This window comes from Cavia porcellus, unplaced genomic scaffold, assembly GCF_034190915.1.
Source record: "Cavia porcellus strain 051 isolate PalLab524CR breed Dunkin Hartley unplaced genomic scaffold, mCavPor4.1 scaffold_28, whole genome shotgun sequence".
Classification (NCBI taxonomy): domain Eukaryota; kingdom Metazoa; phylum Chordata; class Mammalia; order Rodentia; family Caviidae; genus Cavia; species Cavia porcellus.
The window spans coordinates 46790041-46808469 of record NW_026947511.1 but is presented as its reverse complement, the minus strand read 5'-3'; the positions used below and the strand labels follow the sequence as shown (position 1 = coordinate 46808469).

General features: G+C 58.2%; 1 long non-coding RNA gene across 1 annotated transcript; it reads right to left on the bottom strand.

Annotated features, from left to right (window-relative positions):
- Positions 1–540: 540 nt before the first annotated feature.
- On the bottom strand, positions 541–18087 carry LOC111757961 (uncharacterized). Its single transcript, XR_002792212.2, has 4 exons — positions 17937–18087; positions 5477–5610; positions 4910–4997; positions 541–4559 (listed from the first exon to the last, which is right to left on the bottom strand). It is a non-coding gene; the product is annotated as an uncharacterized LOC111757961 (long non-coding RNA).
- Between the last annotated feature and the right edge of the window lie 342 nt (positions 18088–18429).

The window sequence follows — 18429 nt, the reverse complement described above, 5'->3', positions numbered from 1 at the left end:
TGCAGGAAAAGCCACCACTGGCCTGGGCAGAGGAGGGCGCGGCTCCTAAGGGCTCCCTGCCAGGGGCCCCCAGCACTCTCACGGGGCTCTCTGAGCTCCCCGCTGGCCTAAGCACTCTTCACGTTCACTTTCAGCAAGGAAAACTGTCCAGAAGGATCGCCCTGCCCTGTCACTAGCCTCTGTGGCCGCAGGGTGTCCTGCCCTGCCTCAGGGCCGCGTGGGGAACCACGTCTCTGGATCTCAGCTGATAGCGCCCTACAGCCCTAAGTAAGACACACAGCTGCCCTTGACCAGCACTCTCCTGGGGACCCAAGCCCCGGGACACCCTGCTCGGGGCTCAAAAAAGCCTCGTGATGTCTTGCTCCAAGTAGCCTAGCAAAGTGCGTGCATTCCCACCTCCCATCAAGGGCCCCAAGAAGCTGTCCTGGGTATCGTGGGGGCTGCACGGAAGGCAAGGCCTGTCCCGAGGGCTCCAGCCCTACTGTCCCTTGCTCCTCCCGGGCTGTCCCTTCTTCTGTTTTTATTTCAAAGTAACACAAGTAGTTAATAATGAAATATTTTTTTAAAGTGCTCATCTTGCTTGGATGACACAATGAAGCAAAATATCCTAACAGATGAAAGAATACCAATAGTGACCACACCGCGTCGGTGCACAAACCTTCCTCCTTCCCCCTCGGCGAGGACAAGGGAGCTTGTAAATGGAGCAGGGTAGCGCACGCACCGACTTATCTTGGAAACCACGGAACAGACAGTTGGGAATCCGCCGAGCTGCTCCCCACTTCCTGCTTCTCTATCTTCTAATTTGCTTTCCTGCCCGTGTACTTTGAGTTTCTCATATAAGAGAAACCATGCCCCTGGCAGTCTCCCGCGTGGCACGGAGCCGGTCTCTGTTGCAGGTGGCATAGGTGGGCCGGGCCACCACCTTCCCTGCCTGTCCAGGGCCTCCGCCGAGGCGCGGGCAGCCTCTTTTTGTCTGCAGTCCTGGGCTGTCCCTGTGACTAGGGCGTGACCCGGCTGGGGGCGTCAGTCTCTTCCCTGTGCCTGTGCCCCATTTTAAAGGGATGGCAGGGAAGAAGCCAGGCTCTGGCGGGCTCCTTGAGGACAGTTTCTGAGCTCAGCAATACCGTCTCTGATCGTGGATTTGCTTTTGGTGGCCGTTTGCTTTCTGCCTCAGCCGTTCTCCCGCCCGCCCGGTCACTTCTTTTCTCCCAGGCGTCTCCTTCCCCCGCACAGTCCCTGGCCTTCCTGCACCCCGTCCTGCCTCGTGAGGATGGCCGGACTCCGGGCCATACAAAAAGAGGACACAGCAGGGGAAGGGACTGGGCTGGAGGAATGTCACAGGTCCCCAGGCTTCCTTCCTGGTCTCCACTGCAATGTCACTGATGAGACTTGGCCTCTCCTGTCCCTGGTGGCACTGGGCTGTCACCTGCCTCTCTGACTTCACACGTTCCCCTTCAGGGCTGTTCCCAGGGAAGGCCCTGGCCTGAGGGTCTCCATCTGCCCCAAGCCCCGTCCCTTGGGAAGGCAACCCGGACGACTACCTCCTTGCCCCAGCCAGCCAGAGAGCCCAGTGTCCCCAGGAGGGAAGATGGGGGGGCGTGGACTGGCCGGCTCCTCCCGGGGTCCCGCCCGGCCGCCCTCTCTGGGCCTCTCAGCTCTGTGTTGTCCTACTTTCAGCTTTTCTGTTTCCTAACTGACGCACGTCCTGTGTCCTGCCTGGCTGACCTGACGGCTGCGGGCTGTGGCTGTGCCCCTGCAGCTCCCGTCTCCCACTGACCGCCGTGGCCTCGGCTCCAGGGTGTTTTTGCGCTTCATTCTGGTAATAGGCAGTTAGGGAAGCCGGAAGACACCTCAGCAGAGAGCTGACCCTTAGGGAAGGGTCCAGGCAGGCTCGCGTGCGCTTGGCAAAACTCCCCTGAGCTCAGCTCAGTGGCTGCTGTGGTGAGGGGAGCAGGTATGGGTCCCCAGAAGGGAAGGAAATTGACTCAGTTAGCAGCATGTGGGGGAGGTGTCCTAGCAAGGGGGCAATAGACACTTCTGGATGGAAGAGGAAGACTGAAGGGAACAGTCCTGGAGAAGGTGGATGCACGGGCTCCGGCAGGCCTTGGAGAGAAGCAGGCTCTATCCGTGCCATGACAGAGTGCAGGCAGGGAGGAGCCCCAGGCCCCGGGCTCCGGCCTTCCATTTCCTCATGGAATAGCTGCTGGGGGCAAGAAGGCTGAGAAGGCGGCAGGTGGCCACTCCAGCCCTGGCAAGGGCGGCTCGGGGGAGAGCTGAGCTGGGCAGGAGGAGGGCGGGTCCTCCCAGTGCAGGCTCTGGGAACCCGAGTGTCTGAGGTCCATCGGAGGGCTGCTTCCGGGCAGGCTGTGTCACGGGCAGTGGAGGGAGAAGGTGAAGCGTGGCTGCTGAGACCCGAGTGGGCTCTCGAGTCTGGAAAATGGGAGCGTGTTTTACAGTGACTTTGAAACAAGAAAAAGAGAAGATTAACAAGCAAGTCGAACCATGTGAATGCCATGGACGGTACAGTGGACGCACTGGGGGGTGTCAGATTGGAAGCGTAGCCGTTGAGCAAGGACTGCACGTCCCAGGCGGCTATTTCCATCAGGTTCCAGAAGAGGCACCTGAGGGGTCAGAGCGCAAGACAGCAACTCCCCTCTGGGAGGGCCGCTTCTGGGCGGGGCCGGGTGGGACTGCTGGGGTGGGCCTGGCGCCATTCTGGCTTTGGGCTACATTACTATTTGCTTGCAGAAGAGGTTGGTCTGAACAGTGATGACCGGAACTCATGACTCTGCATCTACTTGACTTCCAACCCAACCCAAAAATGAAATGCTGCTTGCGCCAGTTCTGTTTGGCTTCCAGGCCGCTGCTGTTTAGATCGCCTCCCACCAACTGTGTACCTCTACTGGCCAACAGGAAAGGGCAAGCGTCCCAGCAGTGGCCGGGCTTCCTGTCCCCACCTGCAGCACTGCGATAGTCAGCAGCCTCCTGAGAGCCGAGCGCCGCCTCCCCTCTGAACTGCTTCTGGCCCAGCTGGGCTTTGCCAGTGAGGGGCGCAGCCCTGGCCTGGCCTGGCTGCAGCGCAGCCGCCCAGGGGGAGGCACCTTTTATTGACAGGCCCAAGGGCTCTGGGAAGCTCCGGGCTTGCTCAGCATTCTTGAGGTCTAACAAGGTCTGAGCCAGCAGAGGAAGGCCCTGGGGGCTTTGACGTGGTGTGGATGTCAGGCCCACCGGGGCACGAGGAGACCACCAGGGCAGGCGAGGTCGGAGCAAACAGCGGTAACTTCATTGCAGACCGGTGCAGCCAGACCAAGGCCGAAAAGAGCACTGGTCCTGAGCAGGGCGGACCTTATATAGGGGAGTTTAGGGCGGGGAGGAGGGTGCTGCTGAGAGAGGTAAACATTTTAGTGCTTTCCAGGAGAAAGTGATGCCAGGGTGGGTGCAGCAGGGTGGCATTGGTGGGTTTTGCTGCTTAGCGAGGAGCGCAGAATGCTTGCTGTGGGCTCCCTGTACCAGGGTTCTGGGGTGCAGAGGGTTTCCTGCAGGTAAGGTGTGACGCTGGTGAGGCTGTCCTGTTTGGGTGGGGGTCCAGCTCAGGGACCTAACAGTGACACTAACAAAAGTCGTGGTGCCTACATGATGCATGCACCTCAGCTGTGACCAGGGCTTGGTTAAGTTCTGGCAAGAATTGGGGGACAAATTTGTTCTGGCCAGTGTCCCTGCAGCTTCCCTGGAGCTGGCCTGGCAGTGAGCTATTGGGCAGGAAAGCCCTGCTTGGGGAAAGGGGGTCACAGTCCTCCTCCTGTCCTCCAGGGTCGCCTGGGGCCTAGGTAGACACCTGTCAGCAGTCGAGATGTGTGTGCTGGGATCCCCGTGTCCACTCCCACGCCAGACAGTCCCTTCTGCAGCCCCTGCAGGGTGGGCCTCGCCCTGATCACTCCATCGCATTCTGTCACAGGCCTAATGGCTCTGTTCTGCGGGTTTTCAACTATTCCCAAGGGTTCGTGTGGGGGTGAGGGTTGCTCTTGAAATAGTTGGTTTGATTTTCATTTTTATCTTTTGTAATGGCCCCATTTCACCCGAGCTCCTTCACCTGAAATGAGGCCGGCCCCCTCTCAGAATATGAGACCATGGATCCCAGAGCTCTCTTCACCCGGGGCCTGGCCTTTGGACAGGGAGCCGCCCAGTCAGGTTCCTCCCTGTGAATTTGAGAACTGGATTTGAGGAAGCCGTGGTCGTGTGTTTTAAGTGAAACCGCACCCTGGTGTCAAATCCAAACCAAACCATCGGCAGCCAGAATGGGGGGAGGGCGCCTCTATCTATCAACGAGGAGGAGAGGGTCACACAGAGAGTACTTCATGGATAAAAGCAGAGCTGGTGAAGAAAGTTCTGGAAACTGTTGGGGATAATTCGGGACAGTCGGTAAAATGGGGTGCAGCTCCTGAAGAGTGGTGCATCGTGGTTCTCAGGAGCATCTGCTTCTCCCTGGGTGTGTCAGCCAGCCCTGGGGACCACGCTCCTATTTTCTTCCTTCCTGTAGAATTTCCAGTCTGCCGTGGCTCCTGTCACAAGTCCACACACACACACACTCACTTCCACTGCCACTCTGCAGCAACCCCTGAAACCAGCCATTGCGAGTATGTAAAATGTCACCCTTGGCTTCTCTCCCGAGTCCTGGGCCGCCTGCGCTGGGGCCTCTCTGACTGGGGGCTAAATTTCATGATCGCCCCTCAACTTTCGAAACAATTCCTTTCCATTTCTTACTGATCACTGTCCACAGGGCTGGTGGTGGTCAGAATTTCCCACAGCTCAGTGCTCAATGGCAGCTTCTCCTATTGTAGTGGAAACTGCCCTGAGCCCCTTTAAGTCCCCACCCTCCACCCCCATGGCAGCCAAGAGCTACTCATCCAACCTGTGCATTTGGCCTCCAAGACCCCAGGAGCACCACGTCTGCTGGGAGCTGAGGGCTGGGGTGCACAGCTGGTCCCACGGTGCGGGCCCTGATGGTAAAGAAGGGGGCTGGGACAGTCCTGCCATGCTCAGCCCACAATGGACCCAAATCTGAAGGCAGCGTGGTGCGTGCCATCACTCTGCTTGTACTATGACCCTGTGGGACTTTGGGGCCACCTCTGCTCCCCACTTCCTCATCATCCACCTGCACCAGCCAGTGAGGTGGCCTGCGCACCCCTCCCCCTCTCCTGCGAGCCCCCCTGGACCTACGGGATCCCAGGTCCCAGCTGCCAGGGCTTTTCCTCACTTTCAGCCTCACCCCACGAAAGGGTCTGATTCCCTAAGTGCTCGGGCCTCCACCCATGGAGTGCTCGGGCCCAAAGGACTGGAGAGGCCAGGACCGCCCAGTCTCTCTGGACAGCCCCCCAGCCAGCAGGGCTGCTCACTTGCACGGGTCCCTGGAGGCTCACTCGGGGTGCCTTCCACGGGACTGGGCAAGTCTGGAGCGCGGTGTTTGGCAGCTCCCCACCTTTCCTTCCCGTGCACTGTCTTCTCCAGGGTCTGCTGGTGTCCTTCTCTTCCATCACGTCTTCTTAGTCCTCTTTCCTCTCACGGCTGCTGTTATAGAAATCAGGAGCCAGGGACCTCTGGTGGTGCGAGGAGCTGAGGAGGAGAAAGACTCCGTTTTATTGGGTTAGCCGACCTGAGATGCTAAGTACTCCTGGCCCTGATTAGCAGGCAGGGGAGGCTTTTATATTCTTGTTTCGGTTAGGTTGGGCATCTATGCAAAGCAGAATTTTACACGAAGGACGTGCTGGTCATGCTTTGAGGTTACAGAGGCACATTTTGTGGTTACATATGTTGGGGTCATGAGGCAAGCACACCCGTACAATACATTACTTGTTGGAGGGGCACAATGAGCTTTCCATTCTGGGGCAGGAAACTGAGGGAGAAGGCAGGTTTCAAAGGGCAGAGGCACAACAGGGGCCGGGCCTCCCAGAGGCGTAGGGAGCCGTGCAACCGCCCCGCTGCTGTCTCCCCGCCTCTCCCTTATATGGGCACGTAGTGTGCCTACATCAACCATGATCCTCTCCTGCTCATGTCACGTACACGAACGTGATGATGACCCATTAGAGATCACCCCGTAGCCTCTTCCTGTCCCACCAGCCCGCCCCCTGCCCTATAAAAGCTGCGACCACTTCCTCAATAAACGAGACTTGATTGGACTTCCTCAACTTGTCTCTGTCTCTCTTTGTCTCTTGCCCTGTCTTTGTTAATCCCCGTTCCTCCTCCAGGTGGTTACCCCGCGGATTGACCCGTGGGCCAGGTCACAGAGGTCTCACTGTTTTTAGCCCCTTACCACCTCCCAAGCCCCCTAGCAACACATGGCACCTGGCGTCTGCAGCCCCTGTTTCACCAAGCACTTTGCTGTGGTCTGAGCAGAGCTGCGTCTTTCATCAACTCTAAGAGGTCTTTGGGCATTATTTCCTCTTTCCAGCAAGGGGATAAGCCTCTTATTCCTGGGGAACAGCCCTGACACTGTTGTGGGAATCAGGAATTGCAAGTGGCCATTCAAAGAGGTGGAGAAAACCAAGCTCTTTATTAACCCAGTGGAGATAAGTTCTCCGAAGTCTGGGCCCCGAGCACTGGGGTTTATATCTCTGTTTTAGTTGGGCAGGCAGAAAGAGGAGCGAAGTGGGATTTGGCTGGAGCTCTTACAGAGGCAAAGCATAGTAGGTGCTGCTATTCTCTGAGGTTTGGCCGGGCAGGGGTCTGGGCACAGCAGGTGCAGAAGGTGTCTAATTTTGCAGTTGGGAAGTTTTAGGTCCAGGGCAGAAGTTCACAGGGACATACTGTGGTCACCAGACAAGCACAGAACATTTCCTGTTGCACTTGGGGCAGGAACTTGTAGAAACAGGTCTGGAGACTTCAGGCCTTAGGTTTCCTCTTTGGCACAAGATGCCAGGGATGTGGCTCCATAGCAGCTGTATGTAACAGCGAGTGTCTCCACGGGTGTGATAGAGACATTTCCCCCAAGGGCAGAGCTCAGGACCCTCCAGGTACCAGGAGAATGCAGAGAAGGCTCGAGCAGGCTGCCAGGGTGTGGGGTGACCATGAGGGGCCCTGCTGCGGCTGGGCTGCACCTGGGAACTGGGCTGAGGAGACAAACCCAGGAGGTTTTGGAGTCACGGCTGCTGTCCAGAGCTAGCAGGGTGGGCTTTGCTTCTACACCATCCAGAGTCCCTCTTATCCCCCAAAACTCAGCTCAGAGGACGACTGAGGAGGGAGAGGTGGGGTTCAGGGTCCCAACAGGGGAGGAGGGAGGCTCTGCCTCCACAGCCAGGCTCTGGGAGGTTGGAAGCCCGAGCTAGCCCAAGATGCTGGCAAATGCAAGTGGGGTGGGATGGGGCAGGCGGGTCTCATAGACCACCTTTAGGGAAGGCACAGAATGGCTGAGGAATAGAGGAAGAGAACTCAGCTGCAACCTGCTCCCCAAACCCCTTCAGTAATCCCGGGAAAGTCCAGGGCACTTGGTGGGAGGTGGCAGCGAATTCCATCAGAGACCAGACAGGCTGTGCCCGGAGGCCTCGGAAGCCAGCTGCCCTTCCCCGGGAGTGCCCACCCTTCCCTACCCTTTCCTGACCCCCTTCCCTTCCCAAGAGCCCAGGGGGAGAGATGAGTTCCAAAAACAGGAATGAGGCTGTTCCCCAACCGACTCTGTCTCCCCTCCAGAGAAAGTCCGCAGAGCAGGGCTGGCTGTGGTCCTCCCTCGGGTCTAGGACAAGGCCTCCACACACAGGGACTGAATGAGTATTTGTTGAATGGATGAATGGTGGGTGACAACACATGGAAAAACATCCGGCCTCAAGAGGGGTGGGGCTGGCATCCTAGAGCCCCTTGGCAGAGCTGCCCTGGGAACACACTGCCAGGCTCTGGAGGAGGATGCCGCGGCCTGGGCAAGCCCTGGGGTTGGGATGTGAACTGCAGCCCTCTTTTATTTAAGCCCAAATGCCTGCAGCAGGGACCAGAAGAACCCAGACTGCGGGCCTGTTCTCCCTCCAGGCATGGGCGGGGTGGGGCGCGCCGAGGCGTGGGCCTCTGATGGAATGGGAAGTGAGGTGCCGGGTGGGTGCAGGGAGCCTGTGGCGTCCCTGGGGACAGGGGTCCGTCCAGCAGCGAGCAGCGGGGTCTCCAAAGACGGGGCTGGGGCCTGAGGTGTGAAGGGTCCGGGCCACCTCGCTATAGGGACTCTGGTGCTTGGTGTGTTTCAGATGGAAAGTGTCCCTGACCCCTTTGGAGTTCTTTCCCAAGCAGTTCCAGCCTCATGTGCTCCCTAGCTAACTGTGCCATCGCTGCTACAGCTGCCCGACACGGGGGCGCCCACAAGCTCCCCCGACCTCCAGGGTTGGAGGTGGGGACAATGGGAGCCGGAGGAGGGCAGGAATGCTGCGAAGACGGGAGCATGGCTGAGGCGGCTCTGAGGGTTAGCAGACCTCTCAGGCTTCTGTGAGCTTCCTTTGAACCCCTCGTCCCGTGCTCTGATGTCTGTAACCAGGCCCTTGCTGTCGGGCCTGGGCCTGCTTCCTAGTCTTGTGTCCGTTACCATCCATCCCCTCTCACGTGTGACCCTCGGGGGCCACGCACCTTCCTCCCCCTTCCCGACGGCGCCAGCCACCCTCCCTGCCCTTAACCACAGTACTGAGAGGCCTCCCGCACCCTGCTTCCCTGCCAGCTCCTGGCCAGCTTGTTTTAAATGGAGCCGGGTCCCCGGCTGTTTTAAATGCTGGGGACAAAGAAAGGGTCGATAACGTAAGTGCGCTGAAGAGGTCTGAGACGCTTCACAAAGGCCCCCCAGCACCTGCCTCTGACCAGGCCCGTGGCAGTGCGAGCGATGAGCCCTGGAGCTGAGCTCTTTGGGTCCCCCAACAAGGTTCCCAGGTTGCTTTGTTGGATTTTCTTGAGTTTCCAGGAGGTCTGCCGAAACCTGATTTGTCCTGGTGTTGTATGTGGCCTCACCAGCTGCTGGAAATGGGCACACACCCGGGTGAGGCCCGGTTCCCAAATTGAGGGGCACAGGGCGCTCCCAGGGGACAGAAGCTGGGGTGAAGAACGGGGCTGGGGGGTATGGATTGAGGCAGTGAGAGGACTCCCAGGCCGAAGGAGACCTTGTGAGAGTCTCATGGAGCCCACAGCCAGGTAGGGAGAGGACCTTCTGAGCCGGAGTCCCCACTAAAGGCCTTCCGAGGACAGACCCCCAGGACTGTGCCGTCTGCTCCTGGGTGAGAGCTGTGGAATTCAGGCTGCGGACGTGCTTAGCAGGATCACATTTGTGAGGATCAGGGGTTGGGTTTTTGAAGTGTGACGGCTTTGCTCATCTGGGGCCAGGGGTACAGAGACTTAGAAAGATCCAGTCATGAAGGGGATGTGGGGATTGGGTTAGGGACAGGTGTGAACAACCGACAAGGTGGAAGGACGTCTGTGCATCACCCCGGACCCTGATAGTGCAGAAGACAGCCATGGGGCCCCAGGGCCACTGGAGGCTGAGCGTGGACAGGAAGTGCCTCCTGAGAGGCAGAGGCTCCCCTCGTGAGAGTGCTTGGAAGGAGCTGCTGGCGGGACACTGAATCAAGACTGTGCATGGGGCCAGGTCTCCCGGGCTCATGGCCTGGCCTTGACCTCAGCCTGGCAGCCTGTGGGAAACCCATAACTCTGGTGTCTTGGGAAACGTACACTCAGCAGCGGTGGGGGAGGGGGGATGGACCAGCCAGCTTTCATGTCCCAGAGCCATCTGGGAGCAAGAGACCAAATCCAGGAGCAAAACCCACACCCCCAGGAAAAGGCAGCCAGGCTCAGGTTTGGAAGGAAGAACACAGTCGCATCTTAACCTTGCCACATGCCCTAGTCAGGACCCAGAAGAGGTCAGCAGTTTGGCTACAGAGGTGCCGGACACCACAGGAACAATGCTGAAGACAAGAAGAGGACCCCGCAGAAGGACGCCTTGCACCCAAGAGGTCAGAGAGCCCCAGAAGAGTCTCTACTTTGGCAAAGACTGAACTTCAGCCCAGCACGGGCAGTGGGCACACGACTGTGTCCTAAGCTACAAACCAAGGAAAGAATGTCATTCTTTCTGCCCAGTCATGTGGGTTAAGGGCTGAGGCCCTGGCACCCCAGCAGCTGCCAGTGCTACCAAGGCCCCCAGAACTTCAGCTCCACGAAGTCCCCTGCCTGCAGCACGCTGTTCCTGTGCAAAGCACTCATTTCCCTGTGTCACTTAAACTGAGAAGCAGCAAGTGTGGTCGCCAGCGTATCTTACCCACGTGGTCACACGCATATCCAGCTGGAAGCTCTGCCCTACAGGATGGGGCTGGATCAGCCAGACAGACTCAGCAGGGCTTAGCCCCAAGGCCCAGAAGATTCTGATTGCTGGGCCCAGGAGGGCAGCTTCCAGGCTAATCAAGACTTGGTCTTGGTCTCCATGGACTTTGTGGACTTGGTCTCCATGGCAGACACAAGGGGTGGGGGTCAGAGGTCAGACAGCCGATGACCCTCCTCCAGGGAGCGGAGGCCTGAGGAATCCCTACCAGATGAGGATGAAAACATGGAGGAGTGAGAATTTTGGCTCCAGGGGTCCCCAAAGCAGCAGGGGTAAAGGACAGGAAAGAGCTGTGACCACCACAGCCATAAGTGGGTTCGCTGTCTGGGACAGGGGCTTGCACTTGAGGGGCTGTGCGACTGGGCAGCCAGGCCGCCCAGGCAAGCCTTGGTGTGGGCTGTCCTTATCTGAGAACTGGCTCCGTGTGGCGTGGCGGCTCCACAGAAGTCCTGTGGCTCAAGGAGCCAAGCTGGTTTCCTGGAGACGAGTGCTCTTGCGCGGAAGTGGGGATGACCTCACCCCAGGGTGACCTGCAGGCTTCCCCTGGAATCGGAGGTGACTGCAGTCGTTTAGGAAAATGACTAGGTTTGGCTCCAAGGAGTCTGGAACCAGACAGCTGTGAAAACTGGCAAGCGAATGTGTTGGAGTCTCGGAATGATCATTACCTCGCCTTAGTTCCATGGTCTGAGAGAGGACGAGACATGGTGGGGAGTTTAGGGGGCAACAGGCGGCATTCCTGGGTCTGGGCGGGCTGCCCTTGGGGGATTAACCTGTCTCTGGGCGAACTGAGCAGGATCTGACTCCAAGTTCTCAGGGAAAACAAGACACAGCGGGAGGGAGACACGGCAAGCTTTGTTCCACCTTTCATCATCCACCCGGCATGGGCAGAACCAGCCTCTGTCCCTGTCACAGGGTGAGCGCAGCCTTGGGGCCGCGGGGAGATGGGGAGGAAAGGCTGCTGGTCTCCACTGGGCAGCCGGGAAGATGGGGCTGTCCCCAAGGGGGGCCGTGGTGGGCGGTGCTGGGCCTAGTGGCCACTTCTATTGCTGTGTGCAGCCAGGTGATAGGGCCCAGGCCAGGGAACCCTGTCTACCCTTCTGTCATCTCCAGCATGGTCACAAGGCACATGACAGAGAGGCCAGGGGCTATCTGGAAGGCAGCAGCCCAGGCCCCGTGTTGGAACCGGATTAACGGAGCCCTCAGGAGACAGATGCAAATGTCAGAAAGCGGAGGGTGAGACGGGCCAGGCCCGAGCTGCAGCTGCAGGGGGACCCAGGCCTGGCCGAGGCTGGGTCCACCCAAAGTCTGGAGGCCATTGCCAGGGACAAAACCATTTTGCACTTGCAATCAGGACAGCGGGTGACACAAGGGCTATGCAAATAGTCTTTGCTTTCTTTTGGGCTGCCCTCTGGCCCCATGGGGTGGGCCTGGAGTGGTGGCTGGGCCCCGTCCCGCAGAACCTCTCCTTCCTCGTCTGCCCCTTCACCCCATGGCCTGGCTTCACCTCATTGAATCAGGCTTCTCATTGAATCACTTGGGAACTTTTGCAGGCAGTCGGGGAGGGGACAGCAGACTTCCGAGGCTCTCAGACTGGCCCTGAGGGACCAGGGTAGCACGCGGTCCCTGTGGGGAGCAGAGCAGAGCCACGCCCTGACCCAGCACATGCACAGCTCCCCTAAGGAGAGGTGGCAGTTTATTTGCTCCCACGGCCAGCCCTGGGATGCAGGTGTGCCCAGCTTTCTCTTCATGAATTCTCCTTTTCAGCCAGTGCCAGGCACTTTCCTCCAGACCCAGGCAGGATAACTGGATCCCAGCTGCCCACAGGGAGGGAGCCCAGTGCCAAGTGCAGGCCCAGGGTGGGCGGTGTCTCTGCGGCCTGGTGAGCAGACAGGGCAGGAAAATGGGTGTTGTGGGCAGAAACCAGAAGGCTTGAGGGGCAGGGGCTCCTCACTTCGCAATCAGGGTAAGTCATTCATTCATGCATTCGTTCACTGAGCAAACCACACTCAGGTCTCCAAGCGCACAAACCTGTTAGGCGGGCTCTGTCTGTCTTCTACCTGGAGTCTTCCAGGGAAAATGAGGGACAAAGAAAATGCAGACAGAAATTATAGCAGGCAGGGCCTGTGGTCGCTGCCCGGGAGCTAAAACCAAAAGACGACTGAGCCAGAACAGAGCTTCTCCCCTCTGAGGGTCCCTTGGGGCCGCAGGGAGAGGCACCCGAAGGGGCGGGAGAGAGCGGGCCTCAGCACAGCCCTGGCACCCAGCTTCGAGGGCTGATGGGGTGCAGAGAGAAGGCGAGGCCGCCTGAAGCTCCTCTCTGGTGTTTGTTCTTCTCTATGGCATGGAAGGGGAGGTCTCCTGCCAAGTGGACAGAGGACCCGAACGTGGGAAGGGCCCGAGGCCAGCAGTAGTCAGGACACGTGACGCCATGGCTGTGTCCAGCAGCTCAGGGAGCTGGGGAGGCCAGGGGTGTCAGCACTGTGCTGGGGACAGGATGAGTGTGGGGTTGGGGCCACGGGGTGGCGGGCAGGAGGCAGCAACTTGAACTCAAGGGCCCAGTGAGATGCCAGGAGGGAGCTCAGATCCCAGGAAAGAGGGGGGACCCAGGGTGCAGGGTGGGGGGAGGACAGACCCAGGGGTGGCCTCGCACCAGTGTGGTCACAAGAGGGTGGCCATGGAGTGCATGCCCCACTGGGCGTGCCGGGCGGCCTCACAGCGCTGCGAGCCTGCGGCTCATCACATTTACCCATGTGAATGGGTCCCCACGGACACCTGTAAAGAAAGCAGGGAGGGCACATGGGTAAACTTGTTTCTGTCATAGGATGAGATAGTCACAGTTCTCACCAAGCGCCTGGTGTTCGGCAGAGAACCATGTAGGGCTCGTTCACATTACGGAGCGGGTGGCGGCAGCCTCCTTCCTCCTGACGGGACAGGCCTGAAGATGCTCTTTACCCCGGAGGCCAGGGGGGGACTACAGTAGGACATACAAGGAGGCGGCAGGGCGGAGCCTGCGTGGGCTCTGCAGAGCGGGGAGGCCCCCTACCTCGTGGGATTCCCGCTGCTCTCCAAGACGTGCCCCAGGTTGGCTTTTCAGCGCCAGGTGTCTCAGCCCCTGGACAGGGCACCTCAGCTGCTGATGGCAGCAGCAGAGTGCCAGCCTCACTGTCCACTTCTGAGGGCCAGGGCCAGCCGGCCCACCCCTAACCCCTCCAGCTCCTTCCCCTCTCGTCTAACAGGAGCGGCTGCTGAGCTGGTGAGCTCTGGGTTTCCACCGTGAAACCTGACCCAAGCCTTCATTGTCAACTCCAGGGAGGTTTATTTTGGCTCTGGCACTTGGGGGTTCAAATCAAAGGGGAGGCGGCCCCGCCCAATGCTGGTTGACCCAGATAAATCAGAAACAACACCGGGTCAGGTATTGGCTGGTGCCCACTCTCTCACACAGGCCAAGCCTTATGGGAGAGAGGGTCCAGGCAGATGGGCCAGGGCCGCAGTTGGTCCAGAGTGGCCGAGCTTCTCTCCCAGAGGAAAAAGCACAGCAAGCCTGGGCGGTTTCCTAGTCGGACCAAGGTCAAGCCACTGGCGCAGGCCAGGTGCTCAGCTCCAAAAGCTGCCTCTCCATGGTGACGTGGGCCCCTGGGAGTCACGGTCAAACCACCCAGAGTTGCTGAGTTTTTGTGTAATTGGCTGCACCCCTGGGGCCAAGCATCCTGACCCTGAGGGTCCGGCCCCGTGCCAGGGTGAAGGGTGCCAAGTGCTTGGGGCTTGGCCTCTTGTGGCCGAGACTGGAGGCAGAAAACAGAGAAGGAAAAGAACATACATGCCAGCTTCGAGGAACAGCAGCCAGGTGGAGCCTGTGTGTGCCTCTGGGACTGAACATTTCAAAGGCTCAAAGCGCCACGGGCAGCGCTGGGCAGACTCTGACCTCGCGGTAAGACAGCAGAGACGCAGACACCTCGCGGAGATCGCGGCCGAAGGGGTGCCCCACTCTCACCCATCAGACATATGAGGCTGGAGTGAGGAATTGGAGTCTGCAGCCAGCACTGGGAGGTAACCTAGGCAACTGTCTGTGCCCCACCCCACCCCCCACTGGCACAGGTGCAGCCTCCAGAATTAGAGACTTCCAAGCTGAATGTGTGAGGCCACAGGGCTTATCTAGAAGTTTCTTGTTTTTTGTTTTGGTTTTTTTGGTAAGGAGTTCTCATTTAGTGTAAATATTCTGCCGCTGTGATTTTAGCAGGGTCTCATGAAGTTCAGCCGTTGCAATGCACCATGCTGCAAAGCGTAACACTTAACTGTGGCCAGAGGCTTATCTTGTCATTGCAGCCTTCGGTCCCATCACTGTCCCACCATGGTGGCCCTTAGCTGTCACACACTGTCTGAAGCAGCTAACATCTCAATCTGGGAGGCAGTGAAGAGACTACACCTGAGTCCTGAGATCCCCTTGAAGCTGCACCCCAGTGACCTAACCTTCTCCCACCCGGCCCTTGGTGGTTTCATGTCACCCACCGTCCTCTTCCCCCATGTCCCTTTCCAGCTCCCTCCACCCACAGAAGCACCTGGGGACAGGGCCCTGCACACTTGTGTTGCTGGCAGAGGTTCCCCAGTTCCCAGCAGGGCCAGGTGACAGTGCCAAGCCCCAGCCTGGCTCAGTGGCCCAGTGGGGAGCACAGTCTTCCTACATCGCCAGGGTCCAGGAACCTGGGCCTCTTCTGAGCACCCACACACACCAGTGCCCTTGTCCAACAGCTGGATCTGGAGGCAAAGGAAACCAAGCAGGCCACCGCTCGGGTCCACGGACACAATGCCAGCACAGCTGCCAGGTCCCAGAGCTGCAGGGACTACAGGTGTCCAGCATCCTATCAGGGTCCACAGTCCTCCAAGTCCACTTGGTGACCATGTGCGACGCGTCTGAGAGACAGAGTCCAGGTCCTTGTGCATGGCAAGCAAAGAACGGCGAGCACACACCCAGTGATTAAAAAAAAGTAGCTCCTCTGTATTGGAGCTAACTGGAAGGTGCACTCAGGTGGCGCGGAGGAGCACCGCTGTTTGGCCGGGGACCAGAAGAACGGAGGTAAATCAGACTCTGGGATTTCCAAGGCTGCGCACCCCGCCCGGGGTGGGGTGGGGGGGGTGGGGGGATAAGGCTGCCAGAAATGATTGACAGGGTGCTTGGTCATCTGGGGGCACCTCAGTGCACAGGACTCTTCCGGAATTCACGGTTTAATCACGTGTCACTGAAGGTCAGGTCTGGGATCTCCTACGCATATGCCCGGGCCTTTAGACATCTGCTGGGACTTTGCTGTTCTCATTTCTGCTTCTCTTAGGACTGCAGAAAGAGAATTAGTCCTGGGAAGTTGTTCAAATTCTGGTGGATGGAGGGGGCGTGCTCTCTGAGGCCACCTGTCCTGCAGCCCCTCGAGGCTTCCTTAGCAACAGAACCCTGCTCTTCTGTGGGAAACTGAGGACCGCAAAGTTCCACAGTCCTCCATTCACGGCCAGGTGTGGCCGTGCAGCCGCCACCTGAACACAGTCGCCCTGAGTGGATGGATTTTAGGAAGTGCTTGAGAGATGAGCCTGTCTTCCTCCCGCTCTGGCCTTCTGTTGGAAGCGAAGGCTGCAGGCCTGGACCACAAGTGGGAACCTTTACCAGCTAAGCAATTGGTGGTCACAGTGCCCCAAGAATGAACCCCAGATTTCCTACTCTAGGGTGAGCGAGACTTGCGGGTGATCCGAAACATGTCATCTTTGTGCAGGCGAACCTGACCCACAGCGCTGGACGCCTGTGTGTGGAGACACCGGAGGCCTCCTCAAGGCTCTGGGGACAACTCAGAAAGGACCAGGGTAGCAAGGAGCAAAGAAGCCGCTCTGAGGGCGGAGCCTGGGAGGATGCAGCAAGCGGGAGTGGCGGGCGGAACCTCCTGGGGTTCAGGGAGAGGAGCAGCCGGGCAGGAAGACACAGGGCGGCTAACAAGCAGTTGCAGTTGACTGCTGGAGGAAATCCCAGGACGCATGCGCAAAACCATCCTGAAGCCCCGAGAGTGGACTTCTCGCGAGAACTCAAGCAGGCTTTTGAAAGTATGACGGGGACATAGCTCCCATGTGTAAAATACGACAAAGGGACTATAGCCTTTAAGTGCTCACTTTGCTGTGTCTTTTTTAGTGTGCTCTATACTGTAGGGTGTGTTTTTCTTTTTCTTTTTTTCTTCCCTTTTTTCTACTTTGCTTGGCCCACTTGCTCTGCAGACCCATCCCCCCCCCCTTTTGGTCTTTAATAAATGTGAAACTTTGCCATCTTTTATGCTTGTTTCATTCAGTTCTTTTGGGGGGACAGGAAGAACCTAGGAAGCACCTCTAGAAGGAAATCCAGCACCCCAATATCAGAACCAGCAGGTCCTCCCCACTCACCCCCACAGCCACCCAGTTGTCCCTTGGTGCAGCTGGAGAGGTGGGGGGCTCTGGGCAGGCTGAGGTTAGGGATGCAGATGTGCGGGTTCACCCTGAATAGAGATGGGGTCTGGAAGTGAACCCCCCGCTGCCCACGACCAAGTACCCATTATTCAAGGGGCTTGCTTAAGAGGTGGCTTCCTTAAGTCCCCACTGAGTTTGGTGAGCACCTACCAAGCTCCAGAGCAGCGGTGTGCGGGGAACACTCACAGCCAGCACCCAGGAAAGCTCTGGCTCTGTTGCACACAGACCTGTTACCCGCACGGTTATACAAACACCACAGCCGGTTCCCCAGGCTCCTGAAGCCCCCAGAGTAGCTCTTGGCCTGCCTAGGACATCTCCCGTCCTGCCCCAGGTCTTCAGCTCAGGCCTAGCCCTGTACCCCTCAGGTTGCTGGCCAGCCCCTGCCTGGGCCCTGGAGTTGCCAGCCCTGACCTGGTCCATGACTGAGGCTACCAGAGATCAGAGAGCCAGGGGACGGTCACCTCCCCAACTTCCCGCTACCACCCCTTTCTTGCCCTCCCCTACACCCCAGTGACTGGCTTTTCCTCCAGGCGAGACAGCTCCCTCCCAGCCTCCCCCACCCACCTCCACCTCCCCAGCCTCGGCTCTCTCAGCTGTCTCTGGGTTCTGATCGCCTCACCCATCCCTGCTGCCAACCCCCTGCCTGTCCCATGAATGTGCCTGAGGGTGGCTGCGTTTCTCCTGTCAGCTGGAGAGGAACAGCCCCCTCAGCCTCCTTGCCCAGTTCGGCCTGGCATCCTCTGCTCCACCTCCAGGCAGCTCAGAGCCAGCTGTGCCATCTGCCCAGCAGCCTGGGGCACACACCCTTTATGGCCCCTGGGTAGAACATGGATCTGGGCCCCGGTTCCCAGGCACAAGGTGCCAGCCCAGCAGGGGAGCAGCTTAATGACCTTCGTGAGCAGTAATGACACCCCAGGGCCCACTCCTAATAACCACGTATTCTCCCTGTCAGTGCGCCTTAATTGAAAATGAGTAGGCGATACAAGTCACTGTGAAGTTGGCTGGCAAGCCCTTAACGTGATATTAATTGTAGTAATTAGCAGTCACTTTGTGTTGGAGTCATCTATAAATAGGGGTCCATTAGTTTAGCAAAAGAGCATGATTTAAAATGCAAATAAAAGTCCAATTAGTCAGATAAATCACTCACCTTTCCCAGCAAATTATCATCTTCCAGTAGGACAGCAGCCACTCTGGGGTGCGTCGGTCAGTGCAGGGACTCTGAACTCCATACCACTTAGCCCTCAGCCTGAGCAGTCCATCTGCCACACTGCCCCTTTAAACAGGATTGCCAGGCTCCCTCAGGAGGCTGTCACTCTTCCAGGCTTCCTACAGACTCTCATTTTATTGGCAGTACCAGTGGTCAGGTGCCCAAGTAGCTCCTCCGTCTGCCAGCTGATTGGGTCCGTATGGTAGCACAGGCGCAGTTTTTAAAGGAACAGTAGCACAGGGTGTAGCTGGACCCTGGGGGAAGGCTGCCATTAAATACAGGTCTTTACAGCCCAGACAGAGTGAGCCACCAATGCCAAGTGTTGTCTGTGACTTGAAAGAGTTAAGAAAAAAAAAAAAAACAGACCTGGCACTTTGCTGTGGGGGTTAAAAATTTACAGTCCACTTCTTACTGCATTTCTGCACACAAAAAA